The following is a 25,567-nucleotide window of genomic DNA, read 5'->3' as shown; positions in this document are numbered from 1 at the left end:
CTGCTTCTATTGAATCAATAGCAAAAATCCCATTGATTACAATAAGGGCAAGTTTGGCCCAAAATTAGAGCCATTAAGAAGATTGCTTCCTTTTACACTTGTTAGAATCTTCAGGTTAGCTATTAGGAACAGCTTTCTAACCAGATAGTTAAGTACTGGAACAAGTTACCATGGGAGGTTGTGGAATCCCCATCACTGGAGGTTTTAAGATCAGATTAGTGAAACACCTGTCTGGGATGGTCTAGGTCAGGGGTCAGCAACCAGTGGCACATCCCTCAGCCCAAGCCACTTCCCACCACCCCCATTGGCCTGGGACTGCGAACCACTGCCAGTGGGAGCCGCAATCGGCTGAACCTGCGGATGCAGCAGGTAAACAAACCAACCCAGCCTGCCAGGGTGCTTATCCTGGTGAGCCACCTGCCAAAGGTTGCCGACCCCTGGTCTAGGTATACTTGGCCCTGCCTCAACACAGGGGGATGGATTAGATGGCCTCTCAGGATCTCTTTCAGCCCTACATTTCTATGACATTGAGTGATGACAGGAGAGAAGGCACTGAAGAACATGAAGCGAATTTGTGCAATTAAAGAAGCAGGAGTCTGGCAGTGCCAAAAATCAAGGTTGCCATTGTGTTTGCCTCCTAGATGATAAACTGGCAGTATAATGCTGATGCCAAGGCTTAAGTGTGTGGTTTATATTGTGTGTATTAATTCACCTTCTGTAAGTGGAAATTTTTATCCTGGACTCATATTAACTTGAAGAGCACAGAATGGAGAAAATTAAATCTTTCATGGATAGTTCCACTGTGGCTATTCAATGGAAAGATTTTTGCAGCCGAATATTGAAATACACCAAAGAGAACACTGATGTTCACTCAAAACCAGAAATATTTTTTCAAGCAAAGTGGCATGTCAGATAAGACCAGCAGTGTTGAAAAATAATTAAGGGGATCCACCTATATCCCCAGAATAAAATGCTATAGGCTAAGGTCTGATATTGACATGTTAAGGGGCATAATACTAAATGTGAACCCAAGTGAATATTGCCAAAGGCAAAATCTCATGTGATTACTGAGTACATCTGTGCTATGAATGTTATTATGTGTTGCAGGGATAAGAATAAATATCATCTTGATCATCTATATCCAAAGCTACACCTAGACAGATAGGTTTAGCTAAGTGTCTAAACTCAGTTGGTCAGGAATATCTGTGAGGAACATGGAAAAGCCTTTTCTTAGTGTTTAAATAGATATAAACTAACACACAGTTTAGTCTTCTGTCTTTAGTCAGCAATTTTCTAAGTATACTACATACATCAAATGTTATCAAATTTGTGGTATTTACTGCCCTTGATGCATAGAGAGTTATATAAGGTTCACACACACACAAAAATCTCGACTCTTTGTAATGTAATGCTAAAAACAAACAAACCTCCAAATACTATACAATACCATCCGCTATTGTCAGTGGATTCACGTATGTATGGGATTTGATAATTGTTATATGAAGCCAAACTGATTCATGTTGGATTTTGTGGACTCCGGCATGAGTAAAATGATACTATTCTACACATACACTGAGCAACCAGAGAGCAGTAGCCTCATCCATTATCTACAGGTTTCAATATGTAGTAGTTACATACAAGGTAGTTTTACTACAACATTGTTGAGTTGTTTAGTGCTATCTATGAAACTTGTGTTACTGCTAAAGTTCTAAGAGAATATTTGATCTACCTTAAAGAAAAATCAACACTATAAATATCAATATAGTAAGTATCTCACCTTTAAACATTTTTACTGATAGGTAGCAATGTATCTTTTGAGACAATATATAAAGCATTGAAATGTGTGTTATGGCTCTGGTCAAGTATAGATATTCAAGCCTGTCTGGCCTGTGTATTCTTATCACTTAGCTAGTGATAGAGGTGTAAAAGAAAGAATCAAAATCATTGTCTATCTGTGTAAGGGCCTTCTCTCACTGTGACAGTCTGAGGCCCTGTTTAGTCATATTGAAATAAGGCAATCTGGGGCTGTTAGGAAGGTGATCTGATCTATCACCTCCAGAGAAAGGAAAGAGCCTAAAACATGTAAAAGGAAACTTAATTTGATAGTTTTCTGTCTGGTAAGAACTCACTTATCAATAGACACAACTGGAGAACCCTTATGACTGTATAGATGTAGTTGTGAAATCCTCACTTCTGTACTGTTTTGTGTGTTTATTTGCATGGTCTCTGTCTGGTTCTGTAATTGTTTCTGTCTGTTGTATAATTAATTTTGCTGGGCGTAAACTAATTAAGGTGGTCGCATATAATTGGTTAGCTAATCATGTTACAATATGTTAGGATTGGTTAGGTAAATTTTAGTAGAATGATTGGTTAAGGTATAGCTAAAAATATTACTATATAAATTAGGGGCAAACAGGAAGTAAGTTGGGATTCGAAAATACGGAAAAAGGAACTTGGATTTAAGCTTGCTGGAAGTTCATCCCAATAAACATGGAATTGTTTGCACCTTCGGACGTTGGGTATTGTTGCTCTCTGATCATGCAAGAAGGACCAGGGAAGTGAGAGGGTGAAGGACTAAGCTCTCTTGACAGTGTGATGCTGATGAAGTAAAAAATGGTAAAATGTATCACGTGTTATTTTCTTTTATTTTAACCATGAACAAAAAGGAATAATGAAATGTTTTCAGCACCGATCCGGCCATTGGAGTTGCAGGCCTCCATGCAATGGCAGGGAGCTGGCCACACACAATCAGTTGCAGGATCAGGGCTTTTGGAGAGAAAAGTCATTTTGTGTAATGCAGATGTTGCTACATGTAATTAAATGTATCCTGTTCTACTCCTTGTAATTTTGTTTGCAGATACACACAACAAATATAAATCTAGTACAAAGATTTATTTTCATCCAACTATGTCCAATTTTACTACCAATGTGGGAAACTGTAGGTGAATGTTGGTGACTTTAAATGTGTACTTTATATCTGTATGACAAATGAAAATCAGAAAATTAAAATTGTAGATGTTGCTGAAGACTTTCCATTAGTCTTGGAAACATGCCACTAAATTTAAGTAATGTATTCCACCGTTTTTGCCCTAAATGTTTGAAACATACTCTCTCTGTCAAATGATAGGCAATGTTATGTACCAAACTAAGAAGCTAATAACTATAAAATTAAAGAGATTTTCTGCTTTATTTTCATGTTTCTTGTAGACACAGCATTATAGTGAGCCTTGTAAAGTCTGCCACTAATAGCGCAGCTAAAACATTCAGAAACATCTGTCAGTCTCAGCGCATGAGATCTAATCATTCTCTTAGTTATTTCCATTTATTTGATTTTTTTAAAAAAGATGAATTGGACACTAACACCCTCTGAGACAGGTCATGTGAGCTACAGTCAGGGGTTAACTCAGGTCTTACAAAGACCTGTCAAAAGAAGCAAGCAATAAAGGCTTTCCCTACCCATGTACTTAGACTGAGAGTTCAGAAAAGGCTTTTAGTGGCCCAGATCTCTTTAAAAATTAATAAATGATTGCTCTGTTGCAGCCAAAGTTCAGGATCTTAACAGAGTGGATTTCTTCCCACCTCATCTGTCCATACCATATTCTGTTCTGTTTAGGTTCTCTTACTACATCTATCTCTATTGTTGCTGAGCCTGACCCGCAAAGGTGTGGCTACTTCAAAGCCCTTGGAGCTGCTTCTTACAGGGCCTGATTCTGCTCATTCAAATAAATGGGAGCTTCAACGTTGACTTCAAGGGCTGTTCTTGGAGCATGAAGAGAATGATATAATTCACCACAGTTGGAGCTGGCTTCACTTCATTCAGCTGGGTCCCTGACAGTGCCAGCACTGAGAGCATGCAGCTGGACTTCTTTCCTCATGGAGAGAGTAAACCCTCTCTCTGCCAGCCACTGGATGGGGCCTATACAGCCTGTCACACTTGGTTTATTTACAGGGTGGTTCTTTTTAAATGATTAGGAATTATGTAGTTTTTACCACTGCAGCTTTCTTTGCAAGGGAACACCAAGGCAGAAAATTTCTTGAAAGAATGTTTGCTTTGAACCTCATTTAAAATCAAAAAGTTCAAGGGGAAAAGGTGTTTGTAAAAGCTATTTTGCCAGCGTCTGTAGTCTTTTTTAAAAAGGCTCAGTGTTGTGACTAGGGCTGGGGTGTGTTAGGGCCTTGCTATGTTCACTCTTTGAATTGATTTTATTCTCTTTGACTTCTAAGCACCCAGATTTCACTTTAGGTGCTTGGCAATAATTAAAATATACAATACAAAGAATTTACAAACAACAGACCAGTGCCTTACTCCATCTTTACTGAGACATTCTACACTCTGCAGCCAGCTATGAGGATCCTAGAAATTCCTTGCCCTGCACCACCTGGCAAGTAGCAGAATCCTTCTTGTTAGTCACTAGCTGAGCAGGGGAGTAGGACAGAAAATAGGCCAGGTGCAACACCAAATATTTGTGGTTCTCTTTATTATATTAATTGTTACTATCACATTGCATCTGACTCCACTGAGTGGATTGGGGGTATAGAGACAGATGCGAGGCTGAGCAATCGAATACCCAGCAGAGAAGCCCAGAGACAGCAAGCTTGTCATCCTGCCCCAGGACATCCTGGCCATCGAGGGCTCTGCATCCTGCCACATCTCCCCCAGTGGCAGCATCGGCTTCAGTCTGGATGTGACACTTACTGCTACATTGCATCTGCCTGCATCGAGTGGACTGGGGATGTAGGGACAGATTGGAGGCTGAGAGTGGATTTCAAGCTTATCACTTTAAAATCCCAATATATGGCTCTCCTGCCTGCAGCACACACCCCAAGCTTTCGATTGGACCCCCTGCTCATATTTTAAATTAAGTGCAAAGCAAACAGTCTTTCAAGAAATTTTCTGCTTTGGCGTTCCCTTGCAAAGAAAGCTGCAGTAGTAAAAACTAAATAATTCCTAATTATTTAAAAAGAAAGAAATGTAAATAACCCAAGAGTGACAGGCTGTATAGGCCCCATCCAGTGGCTGGCAGAGAGAGGGTTTTGTCATTTATATTTCTAGATAATGTAAGTGTATTCAGACATTGATGCAATACAGTTGCCAACCTGGGGTGATGGTAGAAATCCCATCCATGTTAGCAGAAAAATTATCCTCATGTCTCTGAGATGACAGGAGCTGGGAGCATTGAATAGGCAGCACACTCAAGTCTGAGCATAGAGCAGCTCCACTCTGGCATGTTAAAGTGTTCCAAAGGGAGGTCTGAACAGTCAGCCACTAACAGGATTTGGTGGCTGTGATGTGGATTCACAGGGGCAGAAGGCTAAAGCAAAGGAACCAAAAGGTTCCTCAGGTATCCATTAGGCATATTAACCCCCTTTAAATTTCGTATAAGGAAATGTTAGCACTTGAACACCTGGTAATTATCAGCTACAGGTTGTAGGCCCATACCCCTGTACCAATGATGAGAGAAGAAATATCACTGTTTAGGCTTCCTATTTCCAGCATGTAGGCTTTTAAAAATCCAAAAAAAAATCAAGAAGAGGGCTCTTTAATAATCAGTGCAGATGAAAAGCCCATTTTTCCTTGAAGAGCTCTGCATGTATTCATGTGGTGCTCAATACACGTGTCTGTGGGTACGTCTACACTACAGGATTATTCCGATTTTACATAAACCGGTTTTGTAAAACAGATTGTATAAAGTCGAGTGCACGCGGCCACACTAAGCACATTAATTCTGTGGTGTGTGTCCATGTACCGAGGCTAGTGTCGATTTCCAGAGCGTTGCACTGTGGGTAACTATCCTGTAGCTATCCCATAGTTCCCGCAGTCTCCCCTGCCCCTTGGAATTCTGGGTTGAGATCCCAGTGCCTGATGGGGCAAAAAACATTGTTGTGGGTGGTTCTGGGTACAGCCTCACCCCTCCCTCTGTGAAAGCAGCAGACAACCGTTTTGCGCCTTTATTCCTGGGTGAACTGTGCAAACGCCATAGCACAGCAAGCATGGCCCCTGCTCAGATCAAGACCGCAATCGTGGATGTTGTAAACACCTCGCGCATTCTCGTGCAGTCTATGCTGAACCGGGACCTGCAAAGCCAGGCGAGAAGAAGGCGGCTACGGCAGAGCAGCGACAAGCGTGATGAGGACATGGACACAGAATTCTCTCAAACCGTGGGCCCCTGTGCTTTGGAGATCCTGTTGGTAATGAGGCAGGTTCTAGCCATTGAACGCCAATTTTGGGCCCAGGAAACAAGCACAGACTGGTGGGACCGCATAGTTTTACAGGTGTGGGACGATTCGCAGTGGCTGTGAAACTTTCGCATGTGTAAGGGCACTTTCATGGAACTTTGTGACTTGCTTTCCCCTGCCCTGAAACACCATAATACCAAGATGAGAGCAGCCCTCACAGTTGAGAAGCAAGTGGCAATAGCCCTCTGGAAGCTTGCAACACCAGACAGCTACCGGTCAGTCGGGAATCAATTTCGCGTGGGAAAATCTACTGTGGGGGCTGCTGTGATGCAAGTAGCCAAAGCAATCATTAAGCTGCTGCTACGAAAGGTTGTGACTGGGAAACGTGCAGGTCATAGTGGATGGCTTTGCTGCAATGGGATTCCCTAACTGTGGGGGGGTGATAGATGGAACCCATATCCCTATCTTGGCACCGGAGCACCAGGGCACCCAGTATGTAAACCGCAAGGGGTACTTTTCAATGGTGCTGCAAGCACTGGTGGATCACAAGGGACGTTTCACCAGCATCCACGTGGGATGGCCAGGAAGGGTTCATGACGCTCGCGTCTTCAGGAACACTACTCTGTTTAAACGGCTGCAGCAAGGGAATTACTTCCCAGACCAGAAAATAACAGTTGGGGATGTTGAAATGCCTGTAGTTATTCTGGGGGACCCAACCTACCCCTTGATGCCATGGCTCATGAAGCCATACACAAGCAGCCTGGACGGTACTCAGGAGCTGTTCAACTACAGGCTGAGCAAGTGCAGAATGGTGGTAGACTGTGCATTTGGCCATTTAAAGGCGCGCTGGCGCACATTACTGACTCGCTCAGACCTCAGCCAAACCAATGTCCCCGTTGTTATTGCTGCTTGCTGTGTGCTCCACAATTTCTGTGAGAGTAAGGGGGAGACCTTTATGGCGGGGTGGGAGGCTGAGGCAAATCACCTGGCCACTGATTACGCGCAGCCAGACACCAGGACGATTAGAAGAGCTCACCACGAAGCGGTGCGCGTCAAAGAAGCTTTGAAAACGATTTTCATCACAGGCCAGGGTACAGTGTGACTGTTGTGTTTGTTTCCCCTTGATGAACTCCCCCCCCCTTGATTGACTCATTCCCATTCGATTACAGCTTGCTTAAGGAAATAAAGTCAATATCGTTTAAAAATCATGTATTCTTTATTAAAAAGTCATTATAAAAAGAGGGAGAGAACTGACAAGGTATCCTGGGTGTGGTTTGGGAGGAGGATAGGAGGGAAGGAAAAGGCCACTAAAAATATTTCAAACTAATGACAGCCTTTTGGTTGGGCTGTCCACGGGGGTGGAGTGGGCGGGTGCAGGAAGCCTTCCCCCACGCGTTCGTACACGTCTGGGTGAGGAAGATATGGAACATGGTGAGTGGTGAGAGTGGTTACACAGGGGCTGCAGCGGCACTCTGTGACCCCGCTGCTCTTCCTTAAGCTCCACCAGACGTCGGAGGATATCAGTTTGATCACGCAGTAGCCCCAGTGTTGCATCCCGCCACCTCATATCTTCCTGCCTACACCTCTGATCTTCTTGGCGCCACCGCTCATCTCGAGTGTCCCTCCCGTCCTCATGTTCACTGGCATCTTTCCTGTAATTTGATACCACGCCCTTCCACTCATTCAGATGAGCTCTTTCATTGCGGGTTACTTCCATGATTTCCGAGAACATGTCGTCTCGCGTCTTTTTTTTCCTCCGCCTTATCTGAGATAGCCTTCGGGAAGGAGTAGGGAGGCTTGAAAAATTTGCAGCTGCATGAGGGAGGTAAAAAAGGGAGAGAAGTATTTTAAAAGATGCATTTTACAGAACAATGGTTATACTCTTTCACAGTGAATAACACTATTCACCTTACATAGCACATGATTTCACTACAAGGTCGCATTTTGCATCTTAATATTTAGTGCCTGCGGCTCTGGTGTTACAGATCTCACAGATGCAGGCCCAGGCAGCAGAATTCAGCTTGCATGCGGCCATGGTAAGCCATTGTCTTTCGGCTTCTGCGGCCTTCATATACACAGTGCCCTCCTTTCCCAAATACCAAGCAAAGCCTGTTTAGTGCTGCGTCTTTCCTGTTAACATGCAGCAGCAGAAACCACCCCCCCATCCAATTCTCTGGGATGATCGCTTTACCCCTCTCCCCACCGCGTGGCTGGTATCATGGAAGATCACTGCTAATCACTCCCCCTTCCCCTCCCCCCCCACCGCATGGCTGGTAGCAGGGAACATCCCTGCTAGCCAAATGCGAAAAAGCTCAGCGCCATTACCCCCCCTCTCCTCCCCCCCCGCTTGGCTACCTGCAAGGAAGGATTTCTTTTAAGCAACAGGCAAACAGGCCAGTAGGAATGGCCATCTCTGTCCCTTTAATTAAATTCCTGAATTTCAGCCAGGTTACCATGAACGATATCACTCTCCTGAGGTTAACACAGAACGGATGTTGCTTGAATGCCAGCAATCACCGGGACCATACGCAGCTAGGCTTTGTCATGCAATGATACCAGATTACTTGCTACATGCATGGCGTGGTCAAGTGTCCTACCATGGTGGACGGAATAAGGCTGCCTTGCCCAGAAACCTTCTGCAAAGGCTTTTGGAGTACCTCCAGGAGCGCTTCATGGAGATGTCCCTGGGGGATTTCCGCTCCATCCTCAGACGTTAAACTTTTCCAATAACTGTACTGGCCGCGAATGCATCCCAAATCCTCAGGGCAAATCAATCATTAAAAAACGCTTGCTTTTAAACCATGTTTTATATTTACAAAGGTACACTCACCAGAGGTTGCTTCCATGGCTTCATTGTCTGGGCTACTGGCTTGGGAGGGCTGGGAGGGTATTTCTGTCTGGGTGAGAAAAAGCTCCTGGCTGCTGGGGAGAACGGAGTGCTGTGTGCTTGCTGCAAGCTCATCCGCCTCTTCCTCCTCCTCATCTTCCCCATCCGCAGAATCCTCAGCCATGGCTGAGATTACCACCCCCACCTCGGAATCCACAGACAGGTGGGGTACTGGTGGCAGATCCCCCTAGAATTGCATGCAGCTCAGCATAGAAGCGGCATGTTTTCAGCCCTGCCCCGGACCTTCCGTTTGCTTCTTTGGTTTTCTGGTAGGCTTGTCTGAGCTCCTTAACTTTCACTCTGCATTGCACTGAGTCCCTGGTGTGGCCTTTCTCCATCATGGCCTTGGAAATTTTTTCAAACTTTTTTTCATTTTGTCTTTTGGAACGGAGTTCTGTTAGCACAGAATCCTCTCCCCATATAGCGATCAGATTTAGTACCTCCCATGTGGTCCATGCTGGAGCTCTTTTTTGATTCTCAGAAGACTGCATTGTTACCTGTGCTGATCAGCTCTGCGTGGTCGCCTGTGTTGGTGATCTCTCCACACTGGCCAAATAGGAAATGAAATTCAAAAGTTCGCGGGGCTTTTCCTGTCTACCTGGCCAGTGCATCTGAGTTCAGATTGCTGTCCAGAGCGGTCACAGTGGTGCTCTGTGGGATACCACCCGGAGGCCAATACTGTCGATTTGCGGCCACACTAAATCTAATCTGATATGGTAATACCGATTTCAGCGCTGCTTCTCTCGTCGGGGAGGAGTACAGAAACCGGTTTAAAGAGCCCTTTATATTGATATAAAGGGCATCGTTGTGTGGACGGGTGCAGCATTAAATCGGTTTAACTCTGCTAAAATCGGTATAAACGTGTAGTGTAGACCAGGCCTGGGACTATCAGCCCTGCCCCCTAGTACCGCTCCTCAGTGTGATATTGACTGGGGCTAATGCTGCATGAAACCAAGAGCTGCATGAAAATAATGTTTTGTACATATCGGTATAAACTAATATCAGTACAAATTATTATTTACCTCTGCTTTGGGGGTCTGGGAATTAGTCACTAAATATCACCTTAAATCTAAAATTGTCAGCCCTAATTACAACCAGTCATAATAAGTACAACCTAGTTCATTTTTTATCTTTGTTTATTACAGTAGTGTAAGTCATAATGTATCTGTTCATTTTGCAAGGCTGAGTCAAAGGCAGTTAATACAATAAGAACTGTGCACATATAATAGTTCTGTACAGTAGGGAGATGCCTTTTAACTCCATTGAAATGCATTAGATTAGGAGTGTTTATTGAAGGAAAAATAATAGAAAAAATGGTAAATATTTTTGTTAAAACATAGTGACTGTGATGATTTAACCATTATCAAATCCTAACATTATTGTGATTTGACCATGGCAGCATAAGTGACACCCCTATTCTTACAGAAAGCGTAATTGGTCCTTAAAAGAGAGCACAAGACATCAAACATCAGTTTTATGGCTTATCCAAAGGACATCATCTTGGTCATGTGTTAAACTGAAACCTCTTTTAAAATTATATGAACATTCTCTGATTGGTCTCCCATTCTGATATCTGGAATGTTAAGGGCCAGATTGTGAATGGGGAAACAGATCACAGGGCGTCTTCCTCCTCCTCTGCTTGAGCTGGGGAGCATGCAGAGAGCACAGGGCGAGTGCTGGTGAGTGTGCTAGACTTCCCACGGAACCTACTGCTGTGCTAATCCTAAATTTCAGTGCTAGGTAAAATTTTAAGGAACAATTAAAAAATCCTTGAAGAATGAGGTTCAGTATGAAAATACCAGTATGCCCTCATGGACTGCAGTTTTACTAGTAAGAACTGCTGTAGGACATGCAGAGAACAGGGAGACTTACTCCATGCCCAGTTTTAATTTTTTTGGCATGGGCAGCCTGCATACAGGAGTATGAATGTTCTGTAAAATGAGAGCATAGAGGCTCTGTGCAGCATATATGCTTCTGAGTATAAAGACTGCAGAGATATTTAGTGAACTGAATCCTTCTGCGTGATGCAGTCACAGTGCACACTATAAGCTTTCTCTGCCCTCAGGTTTGCAACTTGATTCCTAATCAAGCCAACATTCACCATTCCAGCACCTTCAGTCAGTGTGAAAATTTTAATGCCTGCAGCATAGAGTTGTTCTCTCAAAGCAGAAAATAAATAATGTCCTTACACCTCTAAACAGGCAAAAGCTTATGGGTCACAAAATAGCTATGCTGAATGTCTGCTATAGAGAAGCTTGCAATGATGTAGCTTTCAGCCTGTCACCACCAGAGAACATCAGAGTGAAACAGACAAAGGATTGATTTGCCAGAAATGTTCTATTCCCATGAATGAGAGTTTTTTGGAACAGTCACTAAAGAGAATTTACTGTGGGCCAAATCCTGCAGTCTTTACTTAATTTACTTGGTTCTCAACATGCAAAACTCCCACTGTGAAGGCAATGTGAGTTTTGGCTGAGTACAGACTTGCAGGATCAGCCCAGCATATTTCTTCAGTGTAAGTAGCACCTACTTACAAGTTCTGTGAGGGGAAAAAAATTAGGGGCAGGGCAGTTCAGCAACAACCTGCAGGATATTTACTGTTGTTCAGTTTCACAAGTTTAGGTGAAACAGTTGGGGTATGGATTTCAGAGGGGTAATCGTGTTAGCCTGTATCAGCAAAAACAATGGCATAAGCTTTTGTGGGCTAGAACCCACCTCATTAGATGCATGAAGTGAAAAATACAGGAGCTGGTCCTAAAGCTTGAGTAACTCCAATCCTTTTCCAGTGACAAGCTGTGAATTAGTTTAAAGATGAAATTCTGTTTTCCCACCATAAAAGAGAGCACAGATGATAAAGTTTGGTGAGCAATCATTTTTTTTCTTTTCTTTTCTTTTTTTTTTCCCAAGGAGCCTCCAAAGTCTTTCATGCCATTTTAGGCTTTAAGTGATTCATAGTCCATCTGAAAATTAATAAATAGCTGACTCTTGGAATTAATTTCTAAGATTAAAACCTTTGTTTCTGAATATATGACTTTTTTCTGCTGATGATGGCTTACTTAAAATGATGTCACTTCAAGGACATCTCTTTTTTCCCCCGTCCTCCTCCTCTTTCACTGTAAAACTGACTTTCATTAGTGTGCAAAATTATACTGGACTGAATAGCTTGCCTTCAAAGTAGACATAAGAGTGCCTGTGTGTACTGCACACCACGATAAAATGCTGTTTGATTGCCTCTTCCCAGCTGTTTCCCTTAGAGGTGCTAAAGTGGTGGTGTGATGGGGAGACAAGAAATTGCCTGACCAAGAAAAACTAAGGCTGAACTTTGCTGAAAGACTGTGCATGCAGCTCCTTTTGGCAACCGTTGTTTGTCCTCAGGATGTCTGAAATAAACCCTGCATAATAAAGGCAGGCGGGCGGGGGGAGGCGAAAGCGGGAGAGAGCAGGCTCCTTCATGACCGCTGCCAGTGTGGCTGAGGTGCTTGGCGCTGGTGTAGCAGCTCCTGGGCGGGGGGGCTGAGGAGGAGGAGGAGAGGCCACTGAAGGGTCATCCAGCGCTGGGGGCCTCAGCAACAGCAGCCAGTGAGGGCGAGCTGCCCAAGCCTGCCTCTGCGAGCCTACGGGGGTGGGACCCTGGGCTCCAGCCGGCTGATTGTTGGGAGGGAAGGAGCCGCTCTTGCTGGAGTGACTGGAGATGGATCGAATTACACCATTTGCTGTGCGCGCGTTTGTTTTGCTCCCGGTTTGTCCCGGCGCTCCCAGAGCTGGCGGGGTTCAGGATTACGCTGGAGCAGCCCGACGCTAGCCTCCGGCTTTGGGTTTTGCCGTAGCGCTCGCCTTCCCTTATGAGGTAAGCGCTTCGTTTGCAGCCCTCGGCGCTGGCAGAGCTGAGGCTGAGCCGCGGCAGCAGCCGCATCTGTTGCCGTCGCTGGCTGCACAGTGCCCAGGCTAGTTTTGCAGTGCGCATTGCCAGGCTGGCGTGTAAGGGACAGAAATAGGCTGAGCAAAGGTTATTTTTACTTGCTTGTTGCCGACTCTGCGTGACTGGGGGGAAGGGGGAGCGAGGAGGAGACGGGAGAGAGGGTAAAAACTTCCCAGCCTCTGCAGGGACGGTGCCGAGCCCGTCCCCGTCTGCGCGGTGATTGCATCGGCCTTAGAGGCTGCGTCCCCGGACTGCGACGCGCAAGTTGGTCTCGGGAGCCTACTGGTGTTTATTTTGGGTACAGGTAGGTGGGTCCGAGGCCGGCGGGGAGGTGCCGTATAGAGGGCATTGGCACCGATCCGGGCTGGGCTGGAAGAGCTGCGGGCTGTGCTGGGGAGGGTTTGTTTTGAACGCCTCCCCTCTCTCCCCCCCCCCGGCTGTGCCAGCCCGCGCTGCCCGTAGTGGGCTGGGGGGAACCTGGTAGGAGGCACCGGCCACAGAGAGCCCTTAGCAGCCAGCCTGCTGTGGGGACCCTGGAGCGCACAGCCGCGGGGGGAGCAGCGGGCCAGGACGGGGGCAGCACTTGGAACTACCTGTTACTCCTGCCGCGGTGCTGGCAGCCTCCTGCCGTGCCCCGCTGCATGGTTCCCCCGCCGCTCCCCAGCACTGCCTCGCGTGCCCTGCTCGAGCCAGTCCTGCCAATGCCAGGCGCCGCCGCTCCCCCAAAGCAGCCGTCCCTGGTCCAATGGCGCCTTCTCCTGCGCCCCTCCCTGGGCACGTTAAGTGGCTTTGAGGTTGCATGTGAATTAACCAGCCGCTCGTGAATTCAGGAGAGTAGGGGGGGCAGCACAGTGTGTCTGCGTGTGTGTGTGTGTGCTGAGAGCCATTGAACCAACCTGTAAACCCCGGAGATAATGGAACCCACGTCAAGCCAGGGGGTGCAGGAGTACCCACCACTACCCCTACTTCCAGCACCTACGAGAGAGCGCTTGCCCCGCCTGGGCTAGCAGGCTGCGAGCTTCCTGGTGGCGGGGGCATGCAGCGCCCGTGCCCAGCGAGCCCTGGTGCTGCCTGCCTGGGAAATTCCTCTGCGTGGCAGCTCCAGTCTGCTGCTCCCGTCGGAGCCGGATCAGGCCCCTCTGTCCCCCGTTAGAAATGATTTATTGGCTAATCTTGGCCGAACCTTCGTGGTTCCACCAGTAGTCGGTACTAGTCACGCGTTGGGAGCCAGAGGGAGCTATATTTCAAGCTACCATCAATTATGGATGGAAACAAATAAGAGAGTCAATTCTGCATTATCCCTTTGCAATGGCAAGAATATCTTAACCCTTTCACCCTGCTCGCCTGATGGCAGCAACGTTTTGTTTAAGTGTAAAGTGGCGAAACTTTGTTTCGGTTCTGCAGCAACTGGTACAGCCGCTTATACAGAGAAATTAGCAGTGGGTTGCAGCTGCCTTTATTATTTATAAACCCTGGATAGAAATGAAAGGGTGCGTAGCTATTTCTAGGTGGAGATTAGTCCTGTTTTAAAAGGGATCTTTTTCAAATGCCCTGTCATTGTGTTTTGTATTTTATGTCTCTGCTACATAGACATATCGTATGGCTGGAAAAATGCAATTAAATGCTTTAAGCTTCTGAATTTAATTAATTCAAAACACTATAGTTTCAAGTGTGTAGCATGCATATAGCACTCCAGTAAGATAGAGGACATAGAGGTTCTCTGGTCTCCAAATTGTTTAATAGTGTTGGTCAAAGTCTGCTAGTTTTAGGTCTATGAAAAACCCCCAAACAAAATTTGGCCCTCAGTGTATAAAATAGCTACATACACCCACACACACATCTATGCAGACAGATGTACTTGCTCAGGCATGTCTCAGCAGAAATGTGACTGTTCGTAATGTATACAGATGTAGTACTTACTATGCAATCAGTACTGTAGTTTATATGTACGCCCCACACAATCCCAGCAACCAATATAGAGAATTTGCAGCAAAGAACTGTCGCTGAAAAATTAATCATCCTTGACTTATGTAAAATCCATGACATTTTGCTTAGTTATTTTCAGGGGGGGAAACATGTCTGTACTAGAATAACTTTAGCTCTGCATTAAGTTATTAGTGTTCCAAAGAAGCATGAAAGTCTTTTAGTAATGGCATTAATTCTTCTTCTTCTAAGTGTTGTTGTCTTGATGGAATTTCTTCCTAATTCTACAGAGGCTTTTTAATACTTGTGTATCACTCTCATGGAAATCCTTTTATTGAGGATTTTTCCAAGATTCCTTCTTTATATTCTTGAGAAGTCTGGAAGCTCATTATGAGGCTGTACTAGCTCTGTAGTGGCAAAAGGCTTTTATTTGGCTTTATTCACGCTATAAAAATCTATCCACCTCAAATGTGTATGTATCTAATTCAGTAAATTAAGCTGTATACAATCATGTTTAATATAGTGAGTGACAGGCATATTCTGTTATGTTGGCAGATATTGTATAAACATTTACTCTGGCTTGGACAAATAGAAATTGCCAGATGAGCCCTGTGATTTTTTTCTCTATATAATCATAAACTTTAACACTTTTTATAGGAACTAATACACTTGGCTGTTTTAAAAACAGAAAGAAAGAGTTTGCATTAGGAATTTACTAACATTTTAAAATTAAGTAGATTAAATTTGTTTTCAAAGGATAGCCAGAACTGTAACGCAGAGGCTTTAAATTGGGTTATTTAACAGGCTGCTCACTTTCAGCTGCATCTTTAGTTACATTGAACTACCATCCTCCTTCATATCCTGCAGTCTGTCACTACCTCTTCATTTCTGCTAGGGACGCAACAAAGATATCATCATCATCTAAACATGCTTTGTGTGATGCAGGAGGGTGTGCTAGGAATACAGTGACCAGCTTTGTCACAGCTCCACAAGCCAGCTGTGTGGCTGCATTTGTTTCAATCACTGATGCCCTTTTAGCTGGACCGTCTAACATTTCTGCCTCTTTTGTATGGCTGATTTGTTATGAGTGTGGCAGCAAACACCTTAGCCTTTGGAACTGCTAGAACTTTGATCTAGTCTTATGAAGTTCACACATTTAGAAAGAATGCTTAATTATGTGTCCAATTCACTGTGTCTAAATAGGTTCTAGCTCAGAAATGTACCATCAAATGAGATACAGGATGGTAAAGTAGTAGTAGTAAAAAATCACTTAAAAATCTTAAACTACAAGGCTCCATGTAGATATGACTAATTGTCACAACTGCTGGTCTGATTACATGCATGTTTTAAATTACTGCACTTAACACAGGAATGGGTCTTGCTCACATTGAAGGCAATAGGAGTTTTGCCATGGAAGTAGGCTACGGCCCCCTTTTATATACATATTGAAAATGGCTTGGTTACTCTTCTTTCTGAAAAAGAAACAAAAAATCTCCGGCAAGAAATCACATGACGAGCATATGTGGATATCGCCACTTCTTACCATGCATGTTATGGTGAGTAAAATGATAAAAAGTAGCTTTGCTTCAATTTTTGTCTTTGCCTTGTAAGACCAAGGAAATACTTGCATTGTTTGTTTATTGCCCAACTGGTCCCTAATATTTACCAACAAACATTTTCATTTTTTTGCTTTGATTAATAAATACAAGAGATTAAGGGGGGGACGGACTGCCCTATTTCTTGCTTAGCAACTAAATAAGAAAATAAGAAGATGATCACATACTATAACTCCAGTAAGAAGTGTAAACATATATCCTGCTATTGGAGAAATTAAAAATTTGTCCCAGGAACAGTCAAGGAAAAGATGGAAGGCATAATATTTGCAATGGGTAATACAAGCAGTCCTATATGTAATTAAAACAGTGCAAATGTTGATCTAATCAAAACTGCTGTTAGAAAAGATTATCTCTTTTATGCATCAGATAAGCTTGCTGCTGTTACAGTTAAAATCCATCTAAGCCATTTTATTAAGTTGTTACTTGTTCTGTGAATAGCTGCCAGCTTCAAGTTCAAGTTCGCATGTCACATGAAAAATGTTCAGTGAAAATCATATTGCTAGCTTTATGATGCTATTTTCAATAGCTGTGTGTATTGTCTGCCTTAGTTCACTTTTCCTTGTCATGCCTTGACAGTAATTATAGTACAGCTAATAACAAAAGTTGATTCAGTTTATTCAAACAAGAAAACTGTTAAATTGTCTAATGTCCAAAGGCAAATGTTTGTCTAACTAGAGAGATCAAATCTGGAGTGTACATATGTAACATATGAGGTGTGTTTATTTCCCCTAACTTTTCTGTTCCATTAGGCTTTTGTTAACTAACCTAGATTAGCATTTTAACAACCCTGAAGTGAACTTCTGCCATTCTTTCTACTTGGGCACTGTGTGTAGATCATCCATCATTCTGTCCTTGGCCACAACAGGCTACTGGCTTCATAACCATTTGGAGCTACACAGAAACCATCCGACTGTGAACAGCACAGCTGGCTACAGCAATTTTGTCTTCCATACCACTGGCAGCATTGTCTGGCTATGGTAACTAAAGTTAACATCTACAACATGAAGTTTCTTTTGTTTGGAAGGTTTGGCCTTGCCCTGAGGCAGCTCAGTAGCCACAGCTGCACAAAAGTCACAAAATGGTTCCTAGAAATAAAAGGCACCAATGGACAATTTTAAAAAACCTGGCTTCAGGATCGCAATCTGTTGCTTAGAGTGTGATTATTAATTCAGTTATTACTTGAATGAGAACATTTTATTCAAATCCTACTCGGTTTCAGTTTGGAGATTATGGCATATTTTAAAAAAAAGATAAAGGAACAGAACTTGCTTTGACTCAGCCAGTCAAACTGCCAAAGAGCACAGAAAGAAAGAGAAGACTTATTCCATGTATTCTGCATGTTATTGCAAAAGCTCTTTTCCTTCCACAACGGGAAACATGTGATTTAGCAGAATCAGTGCCCAGAATCTAATCGTTTCAACAGATGCTTTTCGCAGATTTAGGTACTTAATAATAAAAGAACTACATACATTCCAGTATTTGTTGCTTTATTCCTGAACTGTGCTAAGAAAGCCAGGTAACCAGCAAGTGAATACAGTCACGGCTCTATTGTAATCTTACTTGTTGGGGTGTTAGCATAATTCAAACAAGTTGGCCTAACTGGCTGTTTCTTGGTGGAAATCCATGGCTTTCAAGAAGTAGGGAGGTCAAGAAGTGTTATCAAAAATGGGGGGGAGGGAGAAAGTAAGGGAGGGAGAAAGTGGAAAAAGGGGAGGAGCACAGGACTTAAGTAAGCGAGTGACATTTGTTTTGTCCAGAATGTTGAAGAACATTGTAAATTAAATCAGTCCCTAGACAGCTTTGATTTATATACTTACACAGCAGATTGTCCTTGGTCTGTCTGACCCTGGTAACATTACAGAGGTCATATTTACAAACAGATATTCTTCTTGACTAATGGGTAATTACTGAATAATGTTATTTTCTGCCATTTCTGTACAGGTTTTTCTTAAACACAAGCCATACAGTTCATCTCTTTTCTTCAGCTGAAATAACTGTGACAACATCCCTCTTGTAGTATCTTGAGTAGTAGTAATGTGCAAGATCATGTCCCAGGCTCTCCCATTGGTAGGATTCCCCTCAGAGTTTACAGTGCCATAAAACAAATGGTACTTATCTCACTTTTCTAAAACATCTCTGCATTAGAGCGTTATTCAGGACCGGCGCTAGGGTTTTGAGCGCCCTAGGCGGATGGGAATTTCGCCGCCCCGCGTGCTGGTCCCGCGGCTCCGGTGGAGCTACCGCAGTGGTGCCTGTGGGCGGTCCGGTGCTCCGCGGCTCTGGTGGAGCTGCCGCAGTGGTGCCTGCGTGCGGTCCGGTGCTCCGCGGCTCCAGTGGAGCTGCTGCAGTGGTGTCTGTGTGTGGTCCAGTGCTCCGCGGCTCCGGTGGAGCTGCCGCAGTGGTGCCTGCGGGCGGTCCGGTGCTCCGCGGCTCCAGTGGAGCTGCTGCAGTGGTGTCTGCGTGCGGTCCAGTGCTCCGCGGCTCCGGTGGAGCTGCCGCAGTGGTGCCTGCGGGCGGTCCGGTGCTCCGCGGCTCGGTGGAGCTGCTGCAGTGGTGTCTGCGTGCGGTCCAGTGCTCCGCGGCTCCAGTGGAGCTGCTGCAGTGGTGTCTGTGTGTGGTCTGGTGCTCCGCGGCTCCGGTGGAGCTGCCGCAGTGGTGCCTGTGGGCGGTCCACCGGAGCCATGCGAGCAGCTGACCGTCTGAAGGCATGACTGCGGCAGCTCCACGGGAGCCCCTCCAGACACCCTGGGCTGCCGGCTGCCACGGCGGCGCCCTGACCCAGGGTCCCCCTGGACTGCTGGCTGCTGCCAGCAGCTCAGACTCCCTCTCTGTCCCAGCAGCAGCGGCTGCTCAACCATTTAAAAAAAAAATTGGGGGGTGCTTTTTGGCACCCTCAAATCTCGGCGCCCTAGGCAACCGCCTAGTCCGCCTAAATGGTTGCACTGGCCCTGGCCTTATTGAGAGTCACCTCCCCCATATTGGCATGCAAAGATCCATCATGTGCTCTGGTACCTTTTCCCAAGGATGTTTATTGGCATTGCAGTTAATCAGGCCCTAGGAATATTACCACATGGACAGATGATGTTGCTGCTACCCCACTATGTACTGTGACATACACTAGTCATAGAGTCAGAAGAAAATTCTTGTACTCATGTTTGAAATCCTCCTTCAATCCTTTGGTCAAACACTACCCAGGCACCAGTGTGCCTGTGTGTACTTTGGGTTGTTCTGGGAGGCTGCAGAGGAGAAAAAAAGTATATATGTATTTAAATTTCAAATGCCAGAATAAGATCCTAAGCATACATATAAGAGGTAAATTTTCAGGGTGGTATAAAACCTTAATGTTTTCAAAACACCAGCTAAAGTGTTAGTAAAGTAGCCATTACTCGGCCCATTATTGTAGGCTGTATTTAAAAAAAAAATTTAAGGGACACATCTGCAGTGCATGTCTCCACAGTTGAATAGCACACAATTAAATGGATAGGCATAAGATCTTACTACTACCCTGGCTAGAGCAGGCTTAGTAATTTACAGAAGTGATGCATTCAGTGTCTAGGATCAGATAATCAGCAGCCCAGTACAGAATCACTCTCCAGTCCCTGCAATTGGCTAAGAGCCAGCTTTTTTGCAACTATAGCTATTCTGTGTATTACCACTTGGAGAAAGGGCGCTGAGGTGAGAGGGGTAGGATAAGAGTGTGAAAGTTGTCAACAGTGAGAGAACAATGTCCCCAGGCGCCTCATGAAAGGAGTAATAAGAAAAAAAATCATCTTACAGAGTTGAATGGTTTAGTTCAGTTTGCAAAGATCTGCTTCTCCATGACAGCTCCTTAAATCCAACACGTGTATTGAAGATTAAGAAACTTGAAAGGCTAGTCATTTGTTTTTGCTGACTAAATCATATACTTCTATGATATAAATGCTGTGCAGATATTTTTAGGAATACATTTTTTGATTTAATGATAACCTAGGACAAGGCTAATCAAATCACATGCTTTGGGGATTATTCTGATTCCCTGCAGAGGGTGGGATAGAAAGTTTTGCTCTTTATAAACAGCTATACAAGTTTTTTTCAAGATGTGCAGTGGATGGTGTTTTCCTTCCCCTGAAGCATCAGGCTTTGCTCCCTGCCAAAGAGAGGATACTGGACTGGATAGAGCAGTGGCTTGGCATGGAAAAACTACCGTCATATATTTATTTCATTTTTTGCAGCATACATATAGTTGTTTCATGCAGTTGTAGAGATAGATATATACACATGCACACATATATTTTGTTTGGGTCAGATGTACTTGTTCATTCACACAGGCCCAAATTCATCTCTGTGCTGGAGCTATTTGTAACACAACAGCTGAGGGCAGTGGTCTATGCCCCCCTATTCACAGTCTGCTGGGAGCAACTATGGGAGGAAGGATGGTATAGTGGTCAGGGTGCTAGCTGGGAACTTAGAATACCTAGATTCAATTCTCTTTTCTGCTACAGGTTTCCAGTGTGACCTTGCGCTAAGCAATTATCCTCTCTGCACCTCAGTTTCCCAATGGGTAAAAGTTTCTCCTTACCGCATGTAGATGGGCCAGCGCCTCCTGCTGGTTATCCTGGGAATTAGCTCACTGCAGCCCAGAGCGCCCTCTGCAGGTCAGTGATCTGCCTTCCAGCTACTGGTCCCCCATGTCCCTCCCAGGACCCCGGTGCCCCTTTAACTGGGTCTCCCCTTCCCAGGGGAATCCCCACCCCACTATGCCCCCCTTTGCCTCAATATTGGCTACTGCCCAGAATCACCCTGTTCACTGGGGCAGACTGCAGTATCAGCCACTCATCATAGGCAAAGGGGTTTGGACCTGCTGCCTTTGCCTACCCCTGGGCTGCCCCCTGCAACCCCCAGTACCTCTCGGATTAATGCTAGGCCGCAGCCTGGGGCTTTCCAGGCAGGAGCTCCCCAGCTCCTCTGCCTTTCCCCAGCCCTGACCTACTCTAGGTCTCTTGTCTAGCTCCCTACAGCCAGGCCCTTCTCCCTTTGGCTCCCAGCCTCTTTATAGGGCCAGCTGGGCTCTGACTGGGGCATGGCCCAGCTGCAGCTGCTTCCCCCAATCAACCCAGCTCTTTCCTTCCACAGCCCTAGCCCTCTGCAGGGCTGGCTCTAACCCTTCCCAGGCAGGAGCGGGTGACCATCCTGCTACACCGCACAATATCCTTGATGCCTTTGAGGAGCAGTGGGCGCTGTCCGGGGTTCTCTGCTCGATGTCCCCGTCAGGCTCCCTTCTTATGACCCTCTGACTGCACTCCTATCCCTGTTCTTTTATTAGTTGTCCCCCGAAATCAGTTGGGTTCAGAGGTCCTTTAGATCCTCCCCTTAGGCTGGGGGGTGGGGGGATCTGTTAGCAGTGGGCAGGCTTCTGCCCGCCCACTTCCCAGAAACCCAGTAGGTACATCGCACAATATGTTGTGAGGATACATACCTTTAAGATTTGGAGATGCTCAGATACTACAGTGATGTGAGCAATAGATATAAGAACCTGGCAGCTGGTGCACGCTGGCCCCATGTACAGGCTACAGCTGTCCTAAATTGTGCCCCTGTTGCAAAGAGACATGACAGTGGTGCAAAAACATCTACCATTCCTCCTTCGGTCTCCGAAACCCCACCCGCTCCTGCTGCAGGTGCCTCCTATTAGGGTGGGGATTAGAGCCAGCTTTGCAGCTCCCACAGATGGCCTTTTGCACCAGGAATATCCCGCCGTGTGTCACAGCACAATAATGAATTCCCCTTTCTCGCAGAGTGTGTGCATGTGCATGTATATGATACATTTGCAAATATACATTCACAAACAACAAAAGTAGCAAATGTAATAATGTGATCCAAGTGTTCAGTGTTAGGCTAAAAAGAAATATCTGCCATTATGTGAAAATCTAGCGTGACTGGAACAGAGTCTGCATTTGATTAGACAATTTAAAAAATGTAAGAGACTTTACACTTGAGGGCAATGCTGCAAAACAATTGCACAGTACATGTTATAAAATTGGTTTGCCTTCACCAGATTCCGATGCACTGTGTCTCAAATGCTAAATATGAAATGTCACATGGTAAATTAATGCTTTTTGATGTCATAGAGTAAATAAAAGCAACAGGATAAACAATTACACAAAAGTTTAAATAACCCATGAGAGAGAATATAATTCACAGTGCATTCTCTTCTCTAGCACAAGAGAAACATTCCCTACCACATTCTTTCCCTCTTCTAGTTAATCTTTAACACTCAACAAGATAATATTAAGAGTTAAGTTTAAGCTCCAGCTTTGTATACTTTTTCACGCCTGCATTTGCACATGCAGTTGATTGGTCTGACAAAAGTGGCAGAGCACGTTTTGCATATCCCAGTGGATCAGTTTAGTGACCAACTACTAGATTAATCCATAGAAGAGGCCAACATATATTCAAAACAGTTGTTCACCCATTTTTACAGGCTAAATCAAGTATGTGGGCAAAATTTGAGGCTGGCTAAAAATTCAGCCTTCAATGTGTATACTAGTAACCCTGCTCCCAAGGTGCTTAGGAGGCTGTGATCTGTTTGTTGCCATATGTGACTCTTCTCTTTCCCTTCACCTTTTCTACCAGCCATTTACTTCCTCTTTGAAGTGCTGGCACTCCTGTTAGCCCGCTGTCCCCCACCAAAGCAGCATTCCCGACCAGCACCCTTCTAGCCAGCAGCCACACCACGACCTTCGAGCAGCTGCAGTATCTTCCATCAGCACCACCCCCACAACCAGGGTCAGCAATACAATGCAAGAGGTTTGGGATGGGGAGGAGGTGTGGAGGAGGATATTCTTCATGAAGCAAGATTCAGCGCTACATTGTCTGGGCCCCTGGCTGTTAGACAACAGATATGCCCCCTCCACAGTGCAATTCTCTCACTCCTCAGCATCCTACCCTCGAGGGCACTAAGGGCCTCTCCAGATACCCTCCTTTCCATTTCAGAACATCTCAGCCCCCTTCTCCTGCAGGCATACCCAACCCTCACTCTCTCGTCCCTCATGGGCTGGCCGGAGGTGCTAGAGGACAGTGCTGATGCTTTGGGTAGGAGTCCTAGGGAGGGGCCATTTTCTCCATCGTTGAAAGATGGTAGTGCTCATGAAAGAGAGAAACTGATGATTCTGTAGCTGAATAAATTGCACCTTAGATCTACATTATATCCTCACTTGCACGCACTGGTTTATACCTTTCCCACAGCTCTCCCTATCAAGGACTACTAACCCTGCTGAAATGAATGGTGGTGTTGCAATATAAAATCAAGCACTATAGGTCTTGTATAACAACAGTTGTTTATTTCACTTGTGACTCCCATCCACATTTGAAAGTTAGGTCTCCAGTCATGAAAGTATCAGTTCACTTTGGCTTCAGTCTTTTTGTTTGTTTTTAAGTCTATATTAAAGCCTATATCTAATCATATAAATATTTGCATCATCATTAGAGAGCATGGAAACTCTTTAGATTTCAGTCTCAAAGAAACTTCACACCCAAAGGCAGGCACCCATGGAAATCAGTGGGCAACTTTGACATCCATTTAAAAATCACAGGAACATGGAAGTTAACTCTTAATGGGTCTCATGAAACACAGGTTCATGAGCTGAGAAAAAAACAGAAAAAAGAAAAATACCTGAGTATTGATGGACCCTGAAGTGTTATCTTGCTGGTAAGATTGGTCCCTGCAGGTCTGGACCAGAGCACTGAGTAGAAACTTGCATTATGGCTGTCTGTGCTGCACCTGTTCTGGGAATAAATGGAAGACCTACATCTCCAGGGCTGGCAATATGGCACTTTTCTAAAAACAAAGCAGCTACACACCAAAATCCGCTCTTCACTTTCATACCACACTGCTTGGGTGCTGTAACCAACACATTCATCATATCATAGAGCAGTCCCAGTTCAAGGCAAGCAGTTTACATTAGTAAAATGTAGGTCTGTTAAGATGGTTAATCAGAATACTGCATAAGCAAATGTACCTTGCACTTTGTCACCAAGCTCAGGCTCTGGCAAACTGTCAAAGGGATTAAGTCCCACAGGAGCTATATTGAGAACAGCTCTGGCAGCAGATACAGCTTCAAAACAAAGTTTGCTTTCAACTGTAGAACATGTGTAATGCCCTGGCAATGGACAGAAAATGGAGTAACAAATCAAAAACCAACGATAATTGAAGGGATCACGTATGTTTTGGTCTAATCTTATTTCATTTTGGGCTGAAACTGCCTTGTCTGAGTAAATTTTTGATCATAAGAGAGTTCAGTTCTCAAAGTGTGTTTAATCAATCACTGAACTTTTGCATCACTATCAGGGGCGGCTCCAGGCACCAGCACGCCAAGCGCGTGCCTGGGACGGCAAGCCGTGGGGGGCGCTCTGTCGGTCACCGTGCAGGCGGCAGGCAGGTTCCCTTTGGCGGCATGCCTGTGGAGGGTCCGCTGGTCCCATGGCTTCGGCGGACCTCCCACAGGTGTGCCACCGAATCTGCGGGACCGAGGACCTCCCTCAGGCAAGTCGCCGAAGGCAGCCTGTCTGTCGTGCTTGGGGTGGCAAAATACCTAGAGCTGCCCCTGAACACTATAAGTCACCCTAGCCCAGTGGCTCTCACCTTTCCAGACTACTGTACCCCTTTCAGGAATCAGATTTGTCTTTTGTACCCCATGTTTCACCTCGCTTAAAAACTACTTGCTTACAAAATTGGACATAAAAAGACAAATGTGTCACAACACTGAAAATTATTACTGAATATATTACTGAAAAACTGCTTTCTCATTTTTACCATATAATTACAAAATACATCAGCTGGAATATAAATATTATACTTACATTTCAGTGTATACTCTATGCAGCAGTGTAAACAAGTCCTTATCTGTATGAAATTTTAGTTCTGACTTTGCTAGTGCCTTTTACATAGTCTTCTGCAAAGGTAGGCAAATATCCAGATGAGTTGAGTACTCCCTGAAAGACTTCTGTGTTCCCCCAGGGGTACACGTAGCCTTGGTTGAGAACCACTGCCCTAGCCATTTAGCTAGCATT

At 44.9% G+C, this 25,567-nt stretch overlaps 1 protein-coding gene across 16 annotated transcripts in view; it reads left to right on the top strand.

Annotated features, from left to right (window-relative positions):
• SEMA6D (semaphorin 6D) overlaps positions 1-25,567 on the top strand; it is a 658,493-nt gene that overhangs the window by 605,561 nt on the left and 27,365 nt on the right. For 5 of the 16 annotated variants that reach the window (XM_030577949.1, XM_030577951.1, XM_030577947.1 and 2 more), the window contains exon 1: positions 12,531-12,911. The exons of 5 other annotated variants lie outside the window; for them this stretch is intronic. The gene's annotated coding sequence lies outside the window, so the exon portion shown is untranslated. Of the gene's footprint in view, positions 1-12,519; positions 12,912-12,961; positions 13,288-16,234; positions 16,463-25,567 lie in introns of those variants that run through there. 6 more of the 16 variants (XM_030577950.1, XM_030577938.1, XM_030577956.1 and 3 more) reach the window with 5 other exon arrangements.

This window comes from Gopherus evgoodei, chromosome 10, assembly GCF_007399415.2.
Source record: "Gopherus evgoodei ecotype Sinaloan lineage chromosome 10, rGopEvg1_v1.p, whole genome shotgun sequence".
Taxonomy (NCBI): Eukaryota; Metazoa; Chordata; order Testudines; family Testudinidae; genus Gopherus; species Gopherus evgoodei.
The sequence above is the reverse complement of the archived record's forward strand: the minus strand, read 5'-3'. Positions and strand labels throughout refer to the sequence as shown.